Source organism: Zootermopsis nevadensis, unplaced genomic scaffold (assembly GCF_977971745.1).
Source record: "Zootermopsis nevadensis isolate Lab colony 2312 unplaced genomic scaffold, Znev_1.0 Znev_ptg000026l, whole genome shotgun sequence".
Taxonomy (NCBI): domain Eukaryota; kingdom Metazoa; phylum Arthropoda; class Insecta; order Blattodea; family Termopsidae; genus Zootermopsis; species Zootermopsis nevadensis.
Window position 1 is genome coordinate 454,817 of NW_028259158.1, and position 19,886 is coordinate 474,702.

At 37.2% G+C, this 19,886-nt stretch overlaps 1 pseudogene across 1 annotated transcript in view; it reads right to left on the bottom strand.

The window, feature by feature from the left end:
* Positions 1 to 2,462: 2,462 nt before the first annotated feature.
* The window catches only part of LOC147872528 (ryanodine receptor-like), a 51,879-nt pseudogene continuing 34,455 nt past the window's right edge, over positions 2,463 to 19,886 (bottom strand). Inside the window, exons 25-37 of the transcript XR_015537146.1 lie at positions 19,641 to 19,795; positions 18,970 to 19,094; positions 17,800 to 18,000; positions 15,684 to 15,962; positions 15,013 to 15,233; positions 13,936 to 14,026; positions 13,055 to 13,195; positions 11,371 to 11,540; positions 9,135 to 9,304; positions 8,632 to 8,769; positions 7,806 to 7,959; positions 4,520 to 4,643; positions 2,463 to 2,846 (exon numbers count right to left, since the gene is read on the bottom strand). The product of XR_015537146.1 is annotated as a ryanodine receptor-like (transcript). The remainder of the gene's footprint in view (positions 2,847 to 4,519; positions 4,644 to 7,805; positions 7,960 to 8,631; positions 8,770 to 9,134; positions 9,305 to 11,370; positions 11,541 to 13,054; positions 13,196 to 13,935; positions 14,027 to 15,012; positions 15,234 to 15,683; positions 15,963 to 17,799; positions 18,001 to 18,969; positions 19,095 to 19,640; positions 19,796 to 19,886) is intronic.

A 19,886-nucleotide genomic window follows, 5' to 3' on the forward strand; every position in this document is an offset into this window, starting at 1 on the left:
TCTCCACTAACAGCGACATGGCAGTTATCAGTTCCACTAATTCAAACAGTTGCTGCTAATAACAGTTATTGGAAAGTGCAGCTACTAACCAGTGAAATGTAAATGACTATTGATATAACTGTTATTGTCAGTTACCAGTTCCTGTTATTTAAATAACAGCAGCAAACTGGTTACTGGTAATTCAGCTGCCGACCTCAGCTACTGTTCAGTGAAACGTGATCGGGATCTCCACTAACAGCGACATGGCAGTTATGAGTTCCAGTAATTCAAACAGTTGCTGCAAATATCCAGTTATTGGAAAGTGCAGCTACTAACCAGTGAAATGTAAATGGCTACTGATATAACTGTTAATGTCAGTTACCAGTTCCTGTTATTTAAATAACAGCAGAAACTGGTTGCTGGTAATTCAGCTGCCGACCTCAGCTACTGTTCAGTGAAACGTGATCGGTATCTCCACTAACAGCTACATGGCAGTTATCAGTTCCAATAATTCAAACAGTTGCTGCAAATAACCAGTTATTGGAAGCAGTGAAATGTAAATGGCTACTGATATAACTGTTATTGTCAGTTACCAGTTCCTGTTATTTAAATAACAGCAGGAAACTGGTTACTGGTAATTCAGCTGCCGACCTCAGCTACTGTTCAGTGAAACGTGATCAGGATCTCCACTAACAGCGACATGGCAGTTATCAGTTCCAGTAATTCAAACAGTTGCTGCAAATATCCAGTTATTGGAAAGTGCAGCTACTAACCAGTGAAATGTAAATGGCTACTGATATAACTGTTATTGTCAGTTACCAGTTCTTGTTATTTAAATAACAGCAGCAAACTGGTTACTGGTAATTCAGCTGCCGACCTCAGCTACTGTTCAGTGAAACGTGATCGGGATCTCCACTAACAGCGACATGGCAGTTATCAGTTCCACTAATTCAAACAGTTGCTGCAAATAACCAGTTATTGGAAAGTGCAGCTACTAACCAGTGAAATGTAAATGGCTACTGATATAACTGTTAATGTCAGTTACCAGTTCCTGTTATTTAAATAACAGCAGGAAACTGGTTGCTGGTAATTCAGCTGCCGACCTCAGCTACTGTTCAGTGAAACGTGATCGGGATCTCCACTAACAGCGACATGGCAGTTATCAGTTCCAGTAATTCAAACAGTTGCTGCAAATATCCAGTTATTGGAAAGTGCAGCTACTAACCAGTGAAATGTAAATGGCTACTGATATAACTGTTAATGTCAGTTACCAGTTCCTGTTATTTAAATAACAGCAGGAAACTGGTTGCTGGTAATTCAGCTGCCGACCTCAGCTACTGTTCAGTGAAACGTGATCGGTATCTCCACTAACAGCTACATGGCAGTTATCAGTTCCAATAATTCAAACAGTTGCTGCAAATAACCAGTTATTGGAAGCAGTGAAATGTAAATGGCTACTGATATAACTGTTACTGTCAGTTACCAGTTCCTGTTATTTAAATAACAGCAGGAAACTGGTTACTGGTAATTCAGCTGCCGACCTCAGCTACTGTTCAGTGAAACGTGATCGGGATCTCCACTAACAGCGACATGGCAGTTATCAGTTCCACTAATTCAAACAGTTGCTGCAAATAACCAGTTATTGGAAAGTGCAGCTACTAACCAGTGAAATGTAAATGGCTACTGATATAACTGTTATTGTCAGTTACCAGTTCCTGTTATTTAAATAACAACAGCAAACTGGTTACTGGTAATTCAGCTGCCGACCTCAGCTACTGTTCAGTGAAAAGTGGTTGGGATCTCCACTAACAGCGACATGGCAGTTATGAGTTCCAGTAATTCAAACAGTTGCTGCAAATAACAGTTATTGGAAAGCGCAGCTACTAACCAGTGAAATGTAAATGGCTACTGATATAACTGTTATTGTCAGTTACCAGTTCCAGTGATTTAAAGTAAACAAGAAAAAACATAATCAAAATGAACACAGTAGAGCGAGAGGCAATGTACAGAAAGTTCAAATGAAAGCTTATGCATATGCAAGTATTATGAAATGGATTACTGACGAGAGAAAGGAACTACATCTGAAATAGCAGATATAATACCTCAATCCACTCGTTACTATTTAAAGTAGACACAACGTAGAATGGGACTTTCACACTGGAAAACGTGACGTACTTCCTTAAATCTTAGCAGCCCAGGAATTATATTCCAGATATCAGCGTGTCTAAAACTATCCAACAAAGATTAATCATGCCCATAGAATGATATAAATTTTCATACAGAGATAATGGTCTTATAGAATACTTAGGGCCGCAATTACGAAACTTCATTCGAACCATCTTAATTTTTTTTTTAAAATTCCGGACTGCACATACAATTTTAGAAATATTAATCTCTGAACTAGAATGATTATATCAAATGTGTTGGACTTCTAGGCAGGAACACTGTGTTTACTTTGAAGACAGATACACAGATACCAGCAGTCTGGAGAAAAACAATGCCACGCAACTTAAGATGGCTGTCGTCTCGGTTGCAGTGCAATGCGTTGTCTGGTAAAAGTTTACAGACGTTTCAGAGGAACTTGCTGCCTCAGACATCAAGGCGATGATCAAGGCAACATGTATCTCCGAAACGCTGGTAAATTTCAACCTGACTTCACAGCGCTACGACCCGGAAGACGGCCATCTTGTTACTCGCTGCCATACAATTGTTTTATTAATATAATGTGTAGTCTTCAGATACTGATTTAATTAGTTACGAGTTATCGGAATAGAAAAAATCACCACTTACCGCATCTAATATCTGAACTTTACTCTTCTGACGAGACGATTTCATTCTTAATCGTGTAACGCTCGCAGTAAGTCCCTCTGGAATATGACATTAGTAGTTCTTATTTCTATGCCCCATTTATTTTAACATTTCTCTAGTTAATTTCATTTGTAAAAAAAATATTAAACATCCTTCAATTAACTTCAATGTGTTAATAAAACGTAGCAATGAGAAAATATAAAAATTTCAAATTTTTCATAATAATACAAATTTTGACTGGAGTAGAATTTGATCACGATCTCTCTTTGTATCTGCCGACATATTTCGATCTGTGATTCAGATAATTTCTATTAATTATGTTGCCTTCATATATAAATCTGTATATGTATAAAATATAATATACCTTGCACACAAACATTCGATCGATTCGGCTCACATTCGACGAAACACGTCCCGATCACTTTGAGACACCGTAACATACTCCCGCTTTACCATATCAGGCTTCTAAATCACAAGTGAACGAGTATTTCTGCACAAATTGTTATCACGGGCCAAAAAGTTATATAAAATTATAAATTATATTCATCACGATATGGAGGACGAAAATTCAGTAGAAGTTTACTTGTAGGATATAAATATAACTTCTTAAAATTGTTATACGAGGTGCGATCGGAAAGTTTACAGACTGTGTCAATAGAGGGCGAACCGGATGTAGTACGAGCTTCTGCCGCTAGGGGGTGCGGCCTACAATCATAGTGAATCAGTGTGCCAGCCGGCATCATCGAATTAGCATTTGTTTCTTAGTTACGGGCGTTTTGGTAGTGCATTACACCGACCCTCCTGCGATTTCGGAATGGCATGTGCATCAAATTTTGCCAAAGACTCGCCAAAACGGCTACGGAAACCTATGAAATGCTAAAGCAAGCATTTGGGGAGTCCGCAATGGGTCGTGCACAAACTTTTGTGTGGCATTCACGTTTTAAAAATGGCCGAACCTCTGTCGATGATGACGAGCGTTCTGGACGACCATCTTCGAGCACAACGCCCGAAAATGTTACGAAGATCGACGTCGTACCATCAACGACTTGTGCGACATTGTTGGGATAGGCTATGGGACCTGTCAGCTGATTCTAAAGGAAGAACTCCACATGCGACGCATCCTGTCTGAGGACCAGAAGCAGAATCGACTTCTCGTTTGTCAGGAGCTCAAAGATCTTGCAAGAACCGACCCCAACTTCCTTTCTAAGCTCCGTGTGACTTCTTCCTCTTCCCAAAGATGAAAAATCAGCTAAAGGGAAGGAGATTTGAGACGATAGAAGAGATTCAGGCAGAATCGCAGATGGTGCTTGACAGGCTGACAAAGAAAGATTTCCAGGGATGCTTCCAGGCTTGGCAGCGGCGCTGGGATCGTTGTGTTCACTCCCAGGGGAACTACTTCGAGGGTGATGGATGAATTTAATACCTGAGATAAGTGTACGGGTTTTTATACGCGCAGTCTTGAAACCTTTCGATCGCACCTCGTATCTCTTAAAGATAGAAGATTAATTAATGAATATAGCTGATTAAATTAATAATTACAATTTAAAATTAAACATTAGATCTGCGTATTTTATTCAGGTCGGCATTTTATCGAATTACTTTAGTGATATTTTAAAAATGTGCCTACCTGAACACAAGAAATATGTTACGTCTAGATAATATTCCCTATATTTACTAATATTATAAACATATAAGAAATTGTATATATAATAATACCATAATCATGACTCACTTTTGACATTGCAAGCTTGGAGTAAAGATAATGTTGCCATGACATTTCATCTGCTGGACCAATCTTATCAGGGAAAGCGAGCTGTATCTTGGCAAAATTCCATTATGTCAGTCTCCGGCAGTTTCTGAAATACAGTCGCAAGTAGTTTATTTTATCACAAGAATTAAAATGTCCCCTGCACATGTCAAGAATTTGAGAAATACAAATTAAAAATGAAAACAAAAACTGACGAGAAAATGCGTAGCCACTAGAGTTTCTGGCATGCTGTCACAAGGCTTACGTAAGAGCATATTCACATTAATCGCATTGCTGTCAATCTTCATTCTAATTACAATCATCCCCCCTTCCCCCCAAACCCCCAATTTACAGCTCCGCAATGAGCTGATAAGCAGTTAATGCGCTACGCAAACCACGTGACCAGAAATCGAGAAAAGAATCCCTGAAACGAGACAAAATTTTCCTCTACATGGCTTTTCATAACCTAAAGATTCATTACTGTATTCACAAAAGCCCACGACTGTATGATGTCCTCCGACAGGTAAATATGATTTAATTCCAAAAAATTCTATTTCTGTAAGATGATAATCGACTTAAAAAAAAAATATTTTAATATTTTCCGTCAAATCACAATTTTTAATAAGATAATAAAATATAAAATATTTAAAATATCATTTCACGTTCCGCATCGAATGATCGATTTACAAATTGGAACGTCTCTTACGACATTTATAATTTATACCTGAGGACGGTTAAATATAACCGAAACATCCTCAAAATTATAATTTGGGTAGTAATTTTGAAAACAAAGTCACAGTGCATTCCTGTTGGATATTTCTGATTCTTAGTTTATTTCTCAGCTGTACAGGTTATGGGATAATGAGTACCAATAATGAGTTTAGGAGGAGGAGGATATGGAAGAAAGCGAATGTGGCCGATTTTAAGGCAACTGTCACAGGATTCAACTGGAAGGACTACAGAACTTCAAGAAAATATAAATACGTAAGAACAGTCTGACCTCAGGCAATTAAACCCAGAATCTTCAAACACAAATATAGAATAAAAGTACCAAATACTTAATAGTATTTGATTTATGATTTACGGAGTAAGATATTAAATATATAACATTTAATACTGCGACAGTTAGTAAATAAAATAGTTATAGTAAGAGACAACTACAGTTCTGAGTTTGAAAAAAGTTAACGAAATACTAAGATTTCCATGTATCTGTGTCAAATTCAGAAAAAATAATATCAAGTTATGGTAGGCGACATACAGAAAAATTACATTCTTTTAAGTCCAAGAAGAACAAATTTTTAATAAAAATAAGGAAATGAGATGATAATGTTGCGTCATATTGTGTTGAAATATATACTTGTTCAATTTTATCAGTCTAAACACAATAAAATATTATTACAATTAACATTTAAATATTTAAAATATATTAAAATGACGCTCTCCATCGAAATGCTCGATTTAGATGGAGAGCACCATTTTAATATATTTTAAATATTTAAATGTTAATTGTAATAATATTTTATTGTGTTTAGACTGATAAAATTGAACAAGTAAAAATAAGGAACTCAAGTTTATCAATGTTTCAAGCCATTAAATTCCAGCCACCACTTTACTGTCCACATCTTTCTCTGACATACTGGTATCTCAAATAATTATATCTTCGTAAACCGCCTGTGAATACGATGGCTCTTGGTGGTCGGGAGTTTAAATTCATGAAGCCTCGTGGACCAAATTCAAATTTATTCTGGCATCACAGAAAAGATTTCTGCTGCACTGAGGATAACAATATCCAGGCAGATAAGACGTAAAATATTACCAAGCTTATTATCCCAGATTGAGAAGAAACATAGGAGTAATATTCCTATTAATCAGATATTAACAAACCTTAAATGGAACCTAACGAGGTGAATATATATTTAGAGACAGAATCATTTCACAGTAGAGTAAGAGTGTGATGATGAATTGTAAGTATATTGTTTACCATATGCGTGCAAGCTGTCAGAGCTGAGTAAATGAGATATAAAAATTAATTTTTTTTTTGCAATATTACAAAATTACATTTTATTTCACCTCAGTTATCTGAATACTGCCTGAAGCTGCAATTTCAATATTAGTACCGTTGATAGTCCCCCCGTAAGTTGTGCATTTCCTTCCCTGTCATCCTGTACCTTCGCTTCTTTTCTTTATGTCAACCCGTTCCCAACCTTCATTATTTTCCCATCTTCTGTTGTTTTCTTAGGTCATATAGGGGCCAGTCTCTGCCCAGTGGTCGTACGCTTCATGCTGCTTTCATTTATTTCAGAGAAAATTGGGGTTTTATTCCTGGATTAGAAACTGCGGCTGACAACCGGCACAGGTCACAGGGACTTCACGTTCATTCATTCTTTGTTACTTGCCTGTATTTGTCTATAAGCATGTGTACTCTTGTTCAATAACATAGTTTGTAAATAAACAATTTTGTTATAAAGGGTTCTGGACCTGTGTACGTATCAATGTGATAATGTGTGTAGAGATTCATACTTCCACGTGTTAATATTTATTTCTGGCTATGTCATGAAAATGATGTAATTTAGAGATAAGGTACAATTACAATACATACTCTCACTGGCAATCAACACCAATCAAATAAATGTTCCCTGAAAGTGTTCTCATAGATTTAAAATTTTTAGGGTAAAATAATGTGAAAGAAACCAAAAATTCCAAAGTCATTACCACGTTAACTCGGTGGAAAGAGCATGCGTGACATTTTTCTTTTTTGCACAATTCCTGAAAATTGTTAATGCATGTGAAATGGTAATATCAGAGAAGCTCAACGCTCGTGTGCTACTTCATAAGGTATCACGCATTAAGACTGGCAAGTGTCATTGAAGTCCGTGTACATCCATTTCTTGACTTGACGTGGAATGACCAACACTGACCTCAGTTGGGAGAACGCTCAAATGTTACTGTTCAACTGTTAACAGGCCTCATCCTGTATTCCAGGAGCGTTGCAATCATTTCTAAACAAATCTCATAATTAATTGAAATAATCACGTTTTAATAACTAAAGGAGACACAAAATGAGACATTTAATTCCACGTAGGTAACTTAATGTGGGACATTTAAACTTAGTATATCAGGCAAGTTAAAGGTTAAACAGAGATTGACGAAAAAGTGAATTTCTTGTGACGTTCAACAATCTACAAACGGCAGAGGATGCGCTTTTGAAATCTGGGTAATACGGTTTCATAAATCAGGCTATCCAACCTCACAATGGCTTGTCAGTTCTTACCACAAGTTGTCAGCTCCTCTTTTTCCTTCTTTGCCCAGATGTCATGAGCATTTTCCGCCAGCCTCTCAGCCATGTTCTGCATTTCTCTGCTTAGTGTCAGATTAGTCATATCCACTGGGTGTGGGTGGTAGTTAAATGGTGTAGCTTTATCAACCTCAAAGAAACAAAGTTGTATGTTCAGTGGAAGATTATTAATTATTATTATTATTATTAAAGCTCTGAATGGACCTTGTATTGCCCATGGCAAATCATCATTGCTGCGCTATCTGTTGGGTTTTTGTTATACTGTTTGCCCCATTCGACACTGAAGCATTGCACTTTCCATTTCTTCCATCGCTTTGTTCATAGAAATGACTTTACACGAGGTATTTTCTTTGCTTTCTCGACACTCCTGCTGTTTAAACCAGGAAGCAACTTGGCCTTTCGCCCCGCCTCAATTTGGAAATGACGGAAGTGTTATAGGAACCCGTTAACAGAAACATTGGAATTTGTGGTAGTGGGAGCGAATTCGACAGCGCTGAAGATGAGAAGAGTGTTGTGGTTGAAAAACCATCAGACAGCGAAGCAGATATTGTGAGGGACGCAAAAGACAAGTTAGTGAGCAATTTTCTATTGAAACAACTGCAGGGCGATTGGAAGAGGGAAAAACTTGACACTTTGTATGTCACGAATCTGTTACTGACAGGCCATTTAAATACTGTCACAGTGTTAGCTTAGTGGATATATAAATATTAGCATGAAGGGTTAAAACAAGTGCTGAATTCTGTGGGCACTGGAAGAGGTGAAATAAGAGCGCATACCTTATCATAAATGAATTAATACTTACTGGGCTCGTTTTGGAAGATCTTCTTGTGGAATTTCTATTGTTTGACGGTACTTCAACATCTGAGTGTTCCACAGTCCAACCAATAGCAAGCAGGGCTTTCAAGGACTCTCTCACTGGCTCCTTATAACGCTCTTTCTCCTGAATATAAGACGACAGCTTTATTTTAGAAAATATTTTCCACGTCATACACAGATTCATGTGTGTTCAGAAGTTTCCATGACATCAAATGTACAAGTAGTTTAGAATTAATACAATGATTTATACTCGTCACCTCGCATTATAAAAGTGAATTCTGGGCAGCTGGCGGGGCAAAGAATGGATGCGGAACATTTGTACGGACATCTCTTCGAAAATGGCCTTTAGGAGAACTGATAAGTTGACGGAATGGAAGGTAACGGAACCGACCGATTGGGCTGAGCTCCCAGTGTAGGAGTTCTTTGTTGTTAGAAGCTGAAATATAATCTTGCATGTCATAGCGAAGCGTCCATTACAGTTTTACTTACATAGTCATTCAGCATGCTGTATGGTTCCAAGCGAGGGTGAGCTTTATAAGCATCAGACCACTGTTCTCCATTATACCCAACCATTATCCAATTTCTTACTACCCCATGAATCATGATAATGTTCTGAGAACTGTTGGACAATATTGTTGAGATCGTTGTTCAAAACCACACTGAAACAAAGTTATAACATGAGAGAATTCAATCTATGCCATCAAATTGTGAGAATGCATATAAAATAATCATATTCTCAGTTTTCTGTAATGTATTATAAGAGAGAATCAAACTGATTATAAGAAAAAGTCATATAAACTAATAACATATAAGGTATTGCATGTGCGTCATATTGTGATTTATTTAAATAGTATTAAAAATATATTAAAATTGGCCATTAATCACAATATAAGGTAATTAAAAGATTAAAATATCATTTTTACGTTCCGTATCAAGTACTCGATTTACATGTGGAACATTTACGACATGTTTCGGCTATATATAGTCATCATCAGAGTCGGTAACCAGCCACGATCCGATACAGTATAACTCCAATCTCTCCTAATACTGCTACGATATTACTTCTTGGTCCAGTATACACAACATTGGCATCACTACGAAATACAATCATATTAGTGACATGTGACACAACAACGGATGAAGATACAATATGAAGGACGTGAACATCATAAGAAAAATGAAAACTAAAAATCAGTAAAAATCAGTAATTCAGTTAAAAAGTTTATAACATAACACCTGATGATGGCTATATATAGCCGAAACATGTCGTAAATGTTCCACATGTAAATCGAGTACTCGATACGGAACGTAAAATGATATTTTAATCTTTTAATTATCTTATATTGTGATTGACGGCCAATTTTAATATATTTTTAATACTATTTAAACTAATAACAGTATCTAAATCTGTGGTTCCTGCCCAAGCCATCTGATCATGAACACACTGTGATGAAACCACTGATTATAATCACAATCAATTATTCTTGTTTTCTGCACCAGAAAATACTAAAACAGAACCACTGGAAATATTTGTCCTTCTGTTCATTTTCCCTTCTTGTCATCCAGTCTACCTCTGCGTCGCACATGGCTATTAACGGGTGAAACATGGCACTGTGCCACTACTAGTTACACTGCAGCTTGTATGGCTGTCGTCTGTACTGGCTAAGAACCACTGATTCAAGACATTACACTAAATGTTCATGATCTTATTTGGCACTAACTTAACAAATATTACTCTGCTCATGCCACCGCAAGATAACTTTTCATCAACTCAAAATGTTTCTCAGAATTAGACGGTGTTACTCGCACGGTCTACTTACTTCTCCCTACTCTGCAAATGGCCTTACTACAAATTTCGAGAAAGCAGAAGGGGGTACAGAAGCCTAGACCTAAGCAAACGCATTTCTCTGCCAGCTGGCAGAATGTCACTCAAGATGTGTTGTGGACAGAGAGAGAAGGAGACCTTGCGGCACTCGTATTACGTGGAAAATTCTCGTCACAATATTTTGCAACATCACAGCCGATTACCTTAAGATCAGTTTTAATATTGTTGTCTCATATGTTACTTGGTCTCTGAGATTTTCTGACCATAGTTTTGTTTATATTTACTTTTTGGCCAAGTATGCAACTTTAATAAAAAAAGTTACTTTTTTATACATTGACCACTTGAGGAAACAAAGATGTTGGAAACATAACTTACTTCGTTCCACTTCCACACCTTCTATGGAGCCTTAAGGTTCATTACCATGTTCATACCAGTCAACAGTCTGCCACTGAACCCTCTCCTGAGCCAGATGGATCCAGTCCATGTCCTGAAACCCTGTTTCTTGAAGATTTATTTTCAAAAAATCTTCCTACCTTTCCCTAGGTCTCCTAAGTGGTCTATGAATTTTAGATTTTCAACAAAAATGTTGTAAGCATATGGTATTGACATAATGCAAGCTACAAGCCTTACCAATCACATTCTTTTTTATTTACTCTCTCTATAGTAATGTTTTATAAGATTTTCACTTATTTATGGCATTCGGTAGCTCGTCTTCCGAAATCCCCAAGATACAGAACTATTTGTCACATTGCCCTTGCATGTGTTGAAAGAATGTAATGGGTCGTAGAAATGTATAAAATTAAGGTTAAAAAATTATGTCTAATAATTTACAATGGTGTCCAAACATGTAACTTTTGCGGTTGTTACTGTGGAACAGAAACTTGCAAAAACAATAGATACCTGCTGGTATTTACGGGCTGTGGGTTGTACGGACCATCAGGATCTGTCCCTGTCTTTGAGCTGTACCATTCATCATCATAATTTTTGGAAAGAGAATAGTCTGGTGGTAAGGCACAACCAATGGCAGTCAAGCATGGAAGCGCTTTTCCAAACAGCTCTGGATCATAATCCTAAGATAAACAAACACTTTGTCTATTTGCCACTGATACAGCTGAGTAACATCTTTACAGCATGTAAATACTGTCAAACAAATACTAATAAATACTAGTGGATGCAGTCTAGACTAAAAGCTCCCTTTTAATGTCAGATGAGCTCAACTCATCACAGTTGGCCTTCTGAATTAGCTCCCAACCAGTAGCTATTCTATTCCTCAAAATTTGCTCGAATATGGGAAGAAGAAAACTGTGTTTTGTTGAGAGAAATGCAGTGTTATGCTACTTCCCACTAGCATAACTGGAACACATACGAGGCTCGTCCACAAAGTAAGTTTCCCTGGGGCCGTTTACAGAAACAAAACACAATTTCATGTAAACATTTATTGCAACAGATACAGCAAGTGTCCAGCTATTTTTCAACATATTCGCCACCGGAATTGAGACATTTGTCATACCGTGGGACCAACTTTTGAATACCTGTGTCGTAGAAGTCTGCCGCCTGGGATTGGAACCACTGTGTGACAACCATCTCCGCCTCTCTGTCATTCTCAAAACGCTGACGCTGACCGGACAGGAATTTCTTGAGGTGTAGGAAAAGATGGAAATCACTGGGAGCGAGGTCCGGGCTGTAGGGTGGATGATTAAACACCTCCCAGCTGAACTCCTGCAGGAGACTTGCTGTCCGTCGAGCCGTGTGCGGCCTAGCGTTATCACTGACCGCACTTCACAGTCGGCGGGAGCTGGAATAAGAACCTCCATCTTCAACAGCTGCAACGATGCTACTGTGAGAACGCGGGAAGTGCCGTTAGTGCATGCGCCATGCTACGTCATTGCTCTATCACGTACGCACAGTCGCTTCGAGCAATATAAGGTTTGCTAGCTGTGGGACGAGTGGGAAACTTACTTTGTGGATGCGCCTCGTATATCAGATTATGGGTCTACTACCCTCAAAATATACTGATCACCTCATTCCCTCACCACCAAGCGGATTACAGACACTAGATATGGTAAACTACAAACATATCACATAGGTCAGTTCCTGTATTCAAAATTGCCAATAGCATTCTCATCTACGACCACTCCCACCCCTCAAATTCACCCACTGCCTCATCTCGTCATGTAAACTTTACATGCAGCAAACTACAAATGCATAATATAGGTCAGACTCTACATTAAAGAATTATAATGTTCTGGTTTAACCCACCTCAAACTCACCAACCAATGGTAAACTACAAACACATGAGTGGATTATTATTTGTTCTGGCATCTTTTAATATTCTTTGTGGCTTACATTCACATACCACTGACAAGATTTTGAATGCCTGATACAACTTCTCAGTGTATAGGGTTGATAACTACAAAACAAAAAACAGCCATAAAACATGAAGGAATAACGCACAAGACTGTGAATAAAATAACTTTTATAAAGTGGCTCCAAGTAAAGGCCTCTGTAGGGTGACACACACATCCTACTGGAATCCACTGAACAGTATGATGGACAGATGATAAATTTTGAAACTATAAATTACCATTTTGGACAGAGAATCAAAGATGTTGCTGAACAGCATCATGGTCAACCTCTTCTCTTCATCACTGGATGCGCCGTACATCCCTTGCCCTGAAGTAGAACCGTAATACTTGGCACATCGGTCATAATGCAGCATCAGTAACTGGAAAACACAAGTTAGTTGAAAATGATAAGAAATAACTAAGAGTCTAAGTTTTGTTTAATACTGTGATAAGACCGCCACGGTGGTCTAGCGGTTAGAACGCTGGCCTTGTAATCCTGGGGTCTCGGGTTCGAATTTATAACTTGTGTTGGGCAAGGCCGTGGTCTAGGCAACACGGAGTTTTCGTCCGTGGCATCCCAACAATTACTCCATTCACACACAGAAGAAGGCAATGGCAAACCACTTCTGGATCGTCTGCCAAGAACGTATATGAACAGGTCCCAGTCCGAGAAAAGGATGGAAGGATCCTGTTCATATGGACCTGTCGTCAGACAGAACACTAAATAAATAAATAAATAAACTGTGATAAATATAATTTATAAAATTTTGAAGAAAATTGTTTAAATATGTTGCAGAAATTACTTATTACCTTGATATCCAAATCCATTTCCACTGTATATTCATTATAAATTATTTTATTATAACAACGAAAGACAACAAAGATTAGTTTTGATGGTTGTATTAAAATAATGTATATTCTATTTTATTTTATTTCATTATACTTGACTTTACTTCAGTTTACATAAAAAAAGATTTCTCTTCAAAAATAAATTTTTCGTGAATTTACACTCTGGAATTCTTATGTAGTAGTAATATAAATGGTCAGGAATCTGCATATAACAAGTTCTTCCCCAAAATATGATGATGAAGAAAAAACATTTCACACTATGTATACATACTCTGAGGGCTACAGTGGTGTACTCTGACAGCTTGGAAACGTCAATGGTAAGCTTCCTCAGTAACTTTAGTAACATGCTTGGTTGCATTTGGCTGTAACAGAAATTATATCGTAAGAAATAGGTATTTTAAACACGAAATGGAGTGTTCACTGTCTGATAAAGAAAACAGTGTTTAAAAATTTCAGCATACTTCCAGCAACAAATGTTAATCCACGACTGACATTTCTACAGCAGTATAAAATTCAGGTTCCATACCTATCGACCTTTGAACCTGGTAACCCAAGAGCATACTTGCAGCTAGAATCCTCTTTATCAGTGACACTGAGAATGTATTTGCTGTTGGCCAGCATCAAGACAAATTGTCATTGCTGCACCATCTGATGGATTTCTGTCTACTACTACACAAGACTTTGTAACATTGTGCTTCCCATTTCAAAAATCTGTTCATTCATATGTATGACTGCACGAGTTATTTGCCTTGCTATCAACATCAACACTGTATCAGCCACTAAGCAAAATCCAAAACCACAAGTTTGTTCATTTCATATTTTGTACAATAACATTAAAATTAAAATCTTCCTAAAACTTTGGAAATGGTACACCAAATATCTTTGAAATGAACGTTTAATACCGCTAAAATACTAAAGGAATACTGTGTTAGACATTGGTCATGCCTGAGGTACACTCAATACACGTGATTTTTTCAGTAGTTGGTCTCTACTCCCACCTTCAGCTGATTATGCAGACAGATCTTCAATAACTTTTTTAATTCTTAGTGACAGTGGTTGGGAATGAACCCAGGACTATTTAAATACTATGCCAGTGCTAACTACTAGAACACCTCTAAAACATATTTGCCTGTGAACAGGTTGCCCTTATACAAAATTAAATTCTCTCCAGCATTGACAGCGTCTTTCTCTGTATGCTCTTGCTGTGTTACAAGTAGGTTGCATAAGAAAGGCTCAACCAACAAAGCGAGGCAACAGAAACATGCCGTGCATCATTCTTACAAATTTCCACTTCACCCAATTTTAATTAAATCTGACTGTCATAAGCGTACTTAATTATGATACTTACCTGGTAAGAGCCACAAGGAAGTCTGACACGGCTTCTCTCTGGCCCTTGGTAAGCATTCTGTTTTTGGACAGTCTGTACACTGTATGCAGAGTGGCATCCAGCAAATTGGCATAATCATCAGCTTCATTGTAGAACGAGGAGTGTTTGATGAGGAGTGGCAAGATGGAATTACCAATGTAACGATTCATTGCCAGTGCCATGTCAGATTCATAGCCATCATTCTGAAATCAAGCAGGACTTAATGAATATGGTTTAACAGCTGAAAATCTTTGAAATCAGTTAAGGTGTATACTGTAACAGCAACTCAGCCATAATTACAAATATTCTTTTCATTACAGAATTATCATAATACACTTCATAAGAAATGCTACTGTTTCCGCACCCATAATTCCAATTATATGTTTCTGTTCTTCAAGGACAAGGATCAGTGTTGATGTTAGACGATATGAGAATTGGCGCTTTTTAGTACAGAGAACAGGAATATATATGACAAACTTTTTAATTACAAATAATGGTTTTAAGATTTTAGTATTGAAAGAGCTATGGGAACAAAATTTTCCATAATCATTTCTAAAATTATAATACTTACAACTTCATTAACAAATAAAAATGCTATCATTTGCGATTTCAAAAATAAAATGTATTAATTAACTGTACAGCAAACAGCTTACTCTGTCCAACATAGTCGCCGCACGGAGATCAGGAAGGAACACATCTTCCAGGAGTTTGTAGAACAGTTCTTGGGTCTCAATACCATAAACTCTCTCCAGGAAGAGTACTATGCTTTGTTTATTGCCAGGAATGAGACCAGATGGCATATCACTCTTAGGCCGTTCCTCTCCTGCTGCAGGATTTGTAAGGGTGAACCTCAGACTCAGCACCCCCTGTAGGTCTTCCAGAGGCACCAGCGACCGCAGAATGGCTCTTGCTCGAAGAGACTCATTTTTGCCCTGGGCATTAACAAGCAAAGACCTGATTAAGCAACATACACACCTTTTTATCACACCAAAACATCTACTGTCTATATTAAATTGTAAGTCGTGTCTGTTAGGCATAATTTTCACTGTCATCTTATCACTGCAAGCAGTGGAATTTCGCTCATTGATCCTGATACTCCAGAAATAGATTTCTTCAACCTGACAGACAGGAAGGGATAAGGAAGGCTAACATGACCAAGACTGAAGAGATGCGTCATAAATGAAGAAAACAACGTATGTCCTATTGCATTTTGATTTTCATTATTAATAAAAAACAGCAATATCTCTGAAACAAAACAAAACTTTCAACATCCTGTAATCACTCAGCAATTACTATCAGTTTCTGAGCAAAATTATATATAAGATATAAAAAATTGTCTTATAGCTTTATTTTGTTTGTTTCAAAGGTTTCACATTTTAACTCTAAGACCGAAGTAATTGGTGTTTCTATTTCTTTGCATCCGTCACTTCTCATACCGCAAAATGCGCATGACACGTGGTACCAACTGCAACAATGTAAATAAGTCACGGCATGTTTTTTTACAGAGATGTCACTGTATTTGTTACACTCATTCCATGTTGAACTAAGAGCTGACTTCTGCCAGTTAGTTACTTTTGGCATAGTAACTGTAGCTTCTGTTATTCTTCCTCTTAATTGTTGTAAAGACATTGTTTTGAGAAGAACATTTATCCCGTACACAATCTCAAAGTAAGAAACCTAATGGATTGAGATCAGGTAAATGAGAAGTCACCCCACTTAATGGTACCTGCACCTTCTCGTGGTGGTGGGGCTTGAGTACCTCAATGACCCCAAGAGCTACTGGTAGGGCCTCCCTAGCCAGATTGGTCGAGGGGGAGAGGTCAGACTAAGACAGGTACCCTGATCCTCCAGGTTGAGGGTTGGTCGCAAGGCTAACAATCTTGCGCCGTAAAAATGAAGATGTTTCGAAACCTTGATCAAAGCCTCGGACAGACGGACCTAACAGAGGACCGAATGGAAGAGGAGAATTGAGGAGGCCACGGACCGCATACGGACCGGAGAGACATAGAAGAAGAAGAAATGAGAAGTCAAGAAATTGGTCCTCCTCTTCTCACAATCAGGTATTTAGTATCTTGGCATTCAGTATTTGCTACAGAGCACATTACCAAAACATGAGGGTACACCATCTTACTGAAAGATATGTTAACCTGTCCCACAAGCTTTGTAGATGCAAAGCTTTCTAGTCTGTTCTAATACAAAATGCAGTTTCATGTTACATGTGAAGAAAAATTAGCATTTTGGTGCGTGTGAGTGCTCACTACATATATATATCTCACAAATAATTTTTACGTGTTGTATGTATATGTTAAATGGACTAGACAAAAAATTTAACAGTTATGCCTATTTGCAGTCCCAGGCATGGAATACTGCTTTGTCAGACAGACATTTTAATCTCCTATCCTCATAGGTATCAACGTAAAACATTCAAAACAAGAGTGTCTGGTCTTACAGTTTATAACGTGTGATTAAAAAAATTTCCAGATTGGCTGTAAGGTGACACTACTAGTCTGTAAAAATTTCTCCTTAATGAAGGCATAATACAATCTGTTGAATCGTTTTCCATTTTTAAAAATATAATATAGCTATCAGCCACCTGGTAAGTCACAGGTTTAACATTACTCTGTTAAGAGAAAAATTGTGTAGCTGAAAGCACAGGAGTTTCACGGATGCTTACAACAAAGGCAGAAACACTGGATTTTCTGTAACAGGACACCATGAAATGAGCATTTAATGTATTTTATAAAAAGAGCATAAATTTTGTTAAATAACCTGCGCAATAACAGAAACATCTGGAGCACAGCGCCCCAGCAAATCCACCAAAGTACAGTAGAAGTTCAGAATGGCAGATCCAGTGTCAATGTAGTCTTCATCTTCATCGCTCTCAGGCAGTGGATGTTCAAACTGTAATATGGACATCGTTCCTTCTGCTTCATCCATCAGCTTCCTCCTATCAGCAATGCGCTCTGACATCTGGAATGACAGAAACTCGCCGATTACCAAAAGAACCACAATACCAACAAAATATAAAACAAATCTGATACTTCTCTTTCATAAACATTCTCAATGTAAACATATTGATTCACTCAAGGGGAGTGATATTTCAAGCATGTACACACACACAAAACAGTCGTCATTATATTTAATAGGTCCTATTAACTCCTGGATATTCATGTTTAAAAACTGTGTAAATTCTGGTTTGTAACATCCAAAATGTGATAATTGTATAATTTCATAATTAGCATCTTGGAATACTGGTCTTACAACAAACAGCCCTGCACAGAACATTTGTGCTCTCTATGATACAAATTTTCAATGAACTACAGATTTTCAAGTAAGCGTTCTGCTCCCTCTTTCTTTTCTTTTCTTCACTTTGAAACCTGATCATTACTCTCTGCTGTAATCTATTAAATCATATCATCCCATTTATGATGTTCATAAGCCTTCAACATCAAAAGATTGATAGCTATAGCAGGTTCTGGGAACATAATGAGAGGGAGACTAGAACTACTGTGAAAATTTCTACATCTTTGAACAATAACAGCTAGAACACCCACCAACAAACACCAAAGTTACTCAAAATTTTTTCCTGTCACTTCCTACCCCCACAATAAATTTCAGACTGTAGCTTCAGTTCTTACACAGGTTGGGTTGAGGGTACTGCCCTTTGTTAAAAACAATTTCTGTTGAAGAAAAGAATTATTATAAATTGTGCCCCTAAAAAAAATATATCCCAAGTATGCCGCAAGCACCAAGACGTAGAGAACCCCTGCAGTAGATCATGTCCGTGGCTGCATGTAACACTATAACAGTATATAAAGTAATTTGAATCAAATGTCAAGTATCATCAGAATACAACAGATTTAAAGAGCTATATTACTAGTTAATGCATTAACACTGACTGCTGTATATGTGCTTGATATGATGAACTTATGAGCAAACCTTATTTGCTTCCATGACAGCTCTCAGCAAGCCTTCTCCTTCTTCTCTTAGTGCCGGACCTAAGCACTCTGGGCGACGTATAAGAAGACGGATCACAAGGTTAGCATTTTCTTCTACACTCTCACCTACAAATAAAATACATTATTCATATAATTTTGACCTTTGTATTGTGGGTTTGTGAATGATTGAATATTACAGTAAGTTATTTTATGTACAGATAGCACATCTACAGTATTCTACATTGTAATAGCTAGATGCAGGAAAAATTATTCTTAACAACATATTTTGAACGTCTGTTCATATTAATTTGGTCATATGTAATAAAGAAGTTTTATGAAATGAAACTGTAGAAAACATCCATAAATTATAATAAATTCTTCTAGGGTCTAAGAAGAATTCATTAAACAAACTCACCGTGAAAGCTTCAGATCATACATTGGTATAATTAATCAAAATTAAATAGAATCATGCTCTTTTAATATTTGCAATAAATGCGTTCACAGAATGCAATTAAATAAATCTGTACGTAAAGAGAAGCCAAAAACCGAATTCGCATACAAATGGAAGAGAAGATAATGTTAACTAAGGTCATCAGAGTTTACTTTTTTTTATCTATGAATAGGGCTCTTCATATGTTTCTCATACAGAAAAGATATAAGAATTTTAATTACCATTGACCCAGACATAGAATCTCAAGAAATCTAAATAACTCTCTCCTTCCACTGGATCCCATCCCAAGTCTGGATATCCTTTCTCAACAAGCTCAGAGTTGGATTGCAAACCACAACGGGAAAGATAGATGGCAATTTTCTCCAAGTAATGTTCTCTGAAAAACAAGTATATGCTTCACATAGAATCATATGAATGACAAATTTTCAAATAATTATATTCAAATAACTGTCGCAGTATGCTGTCTA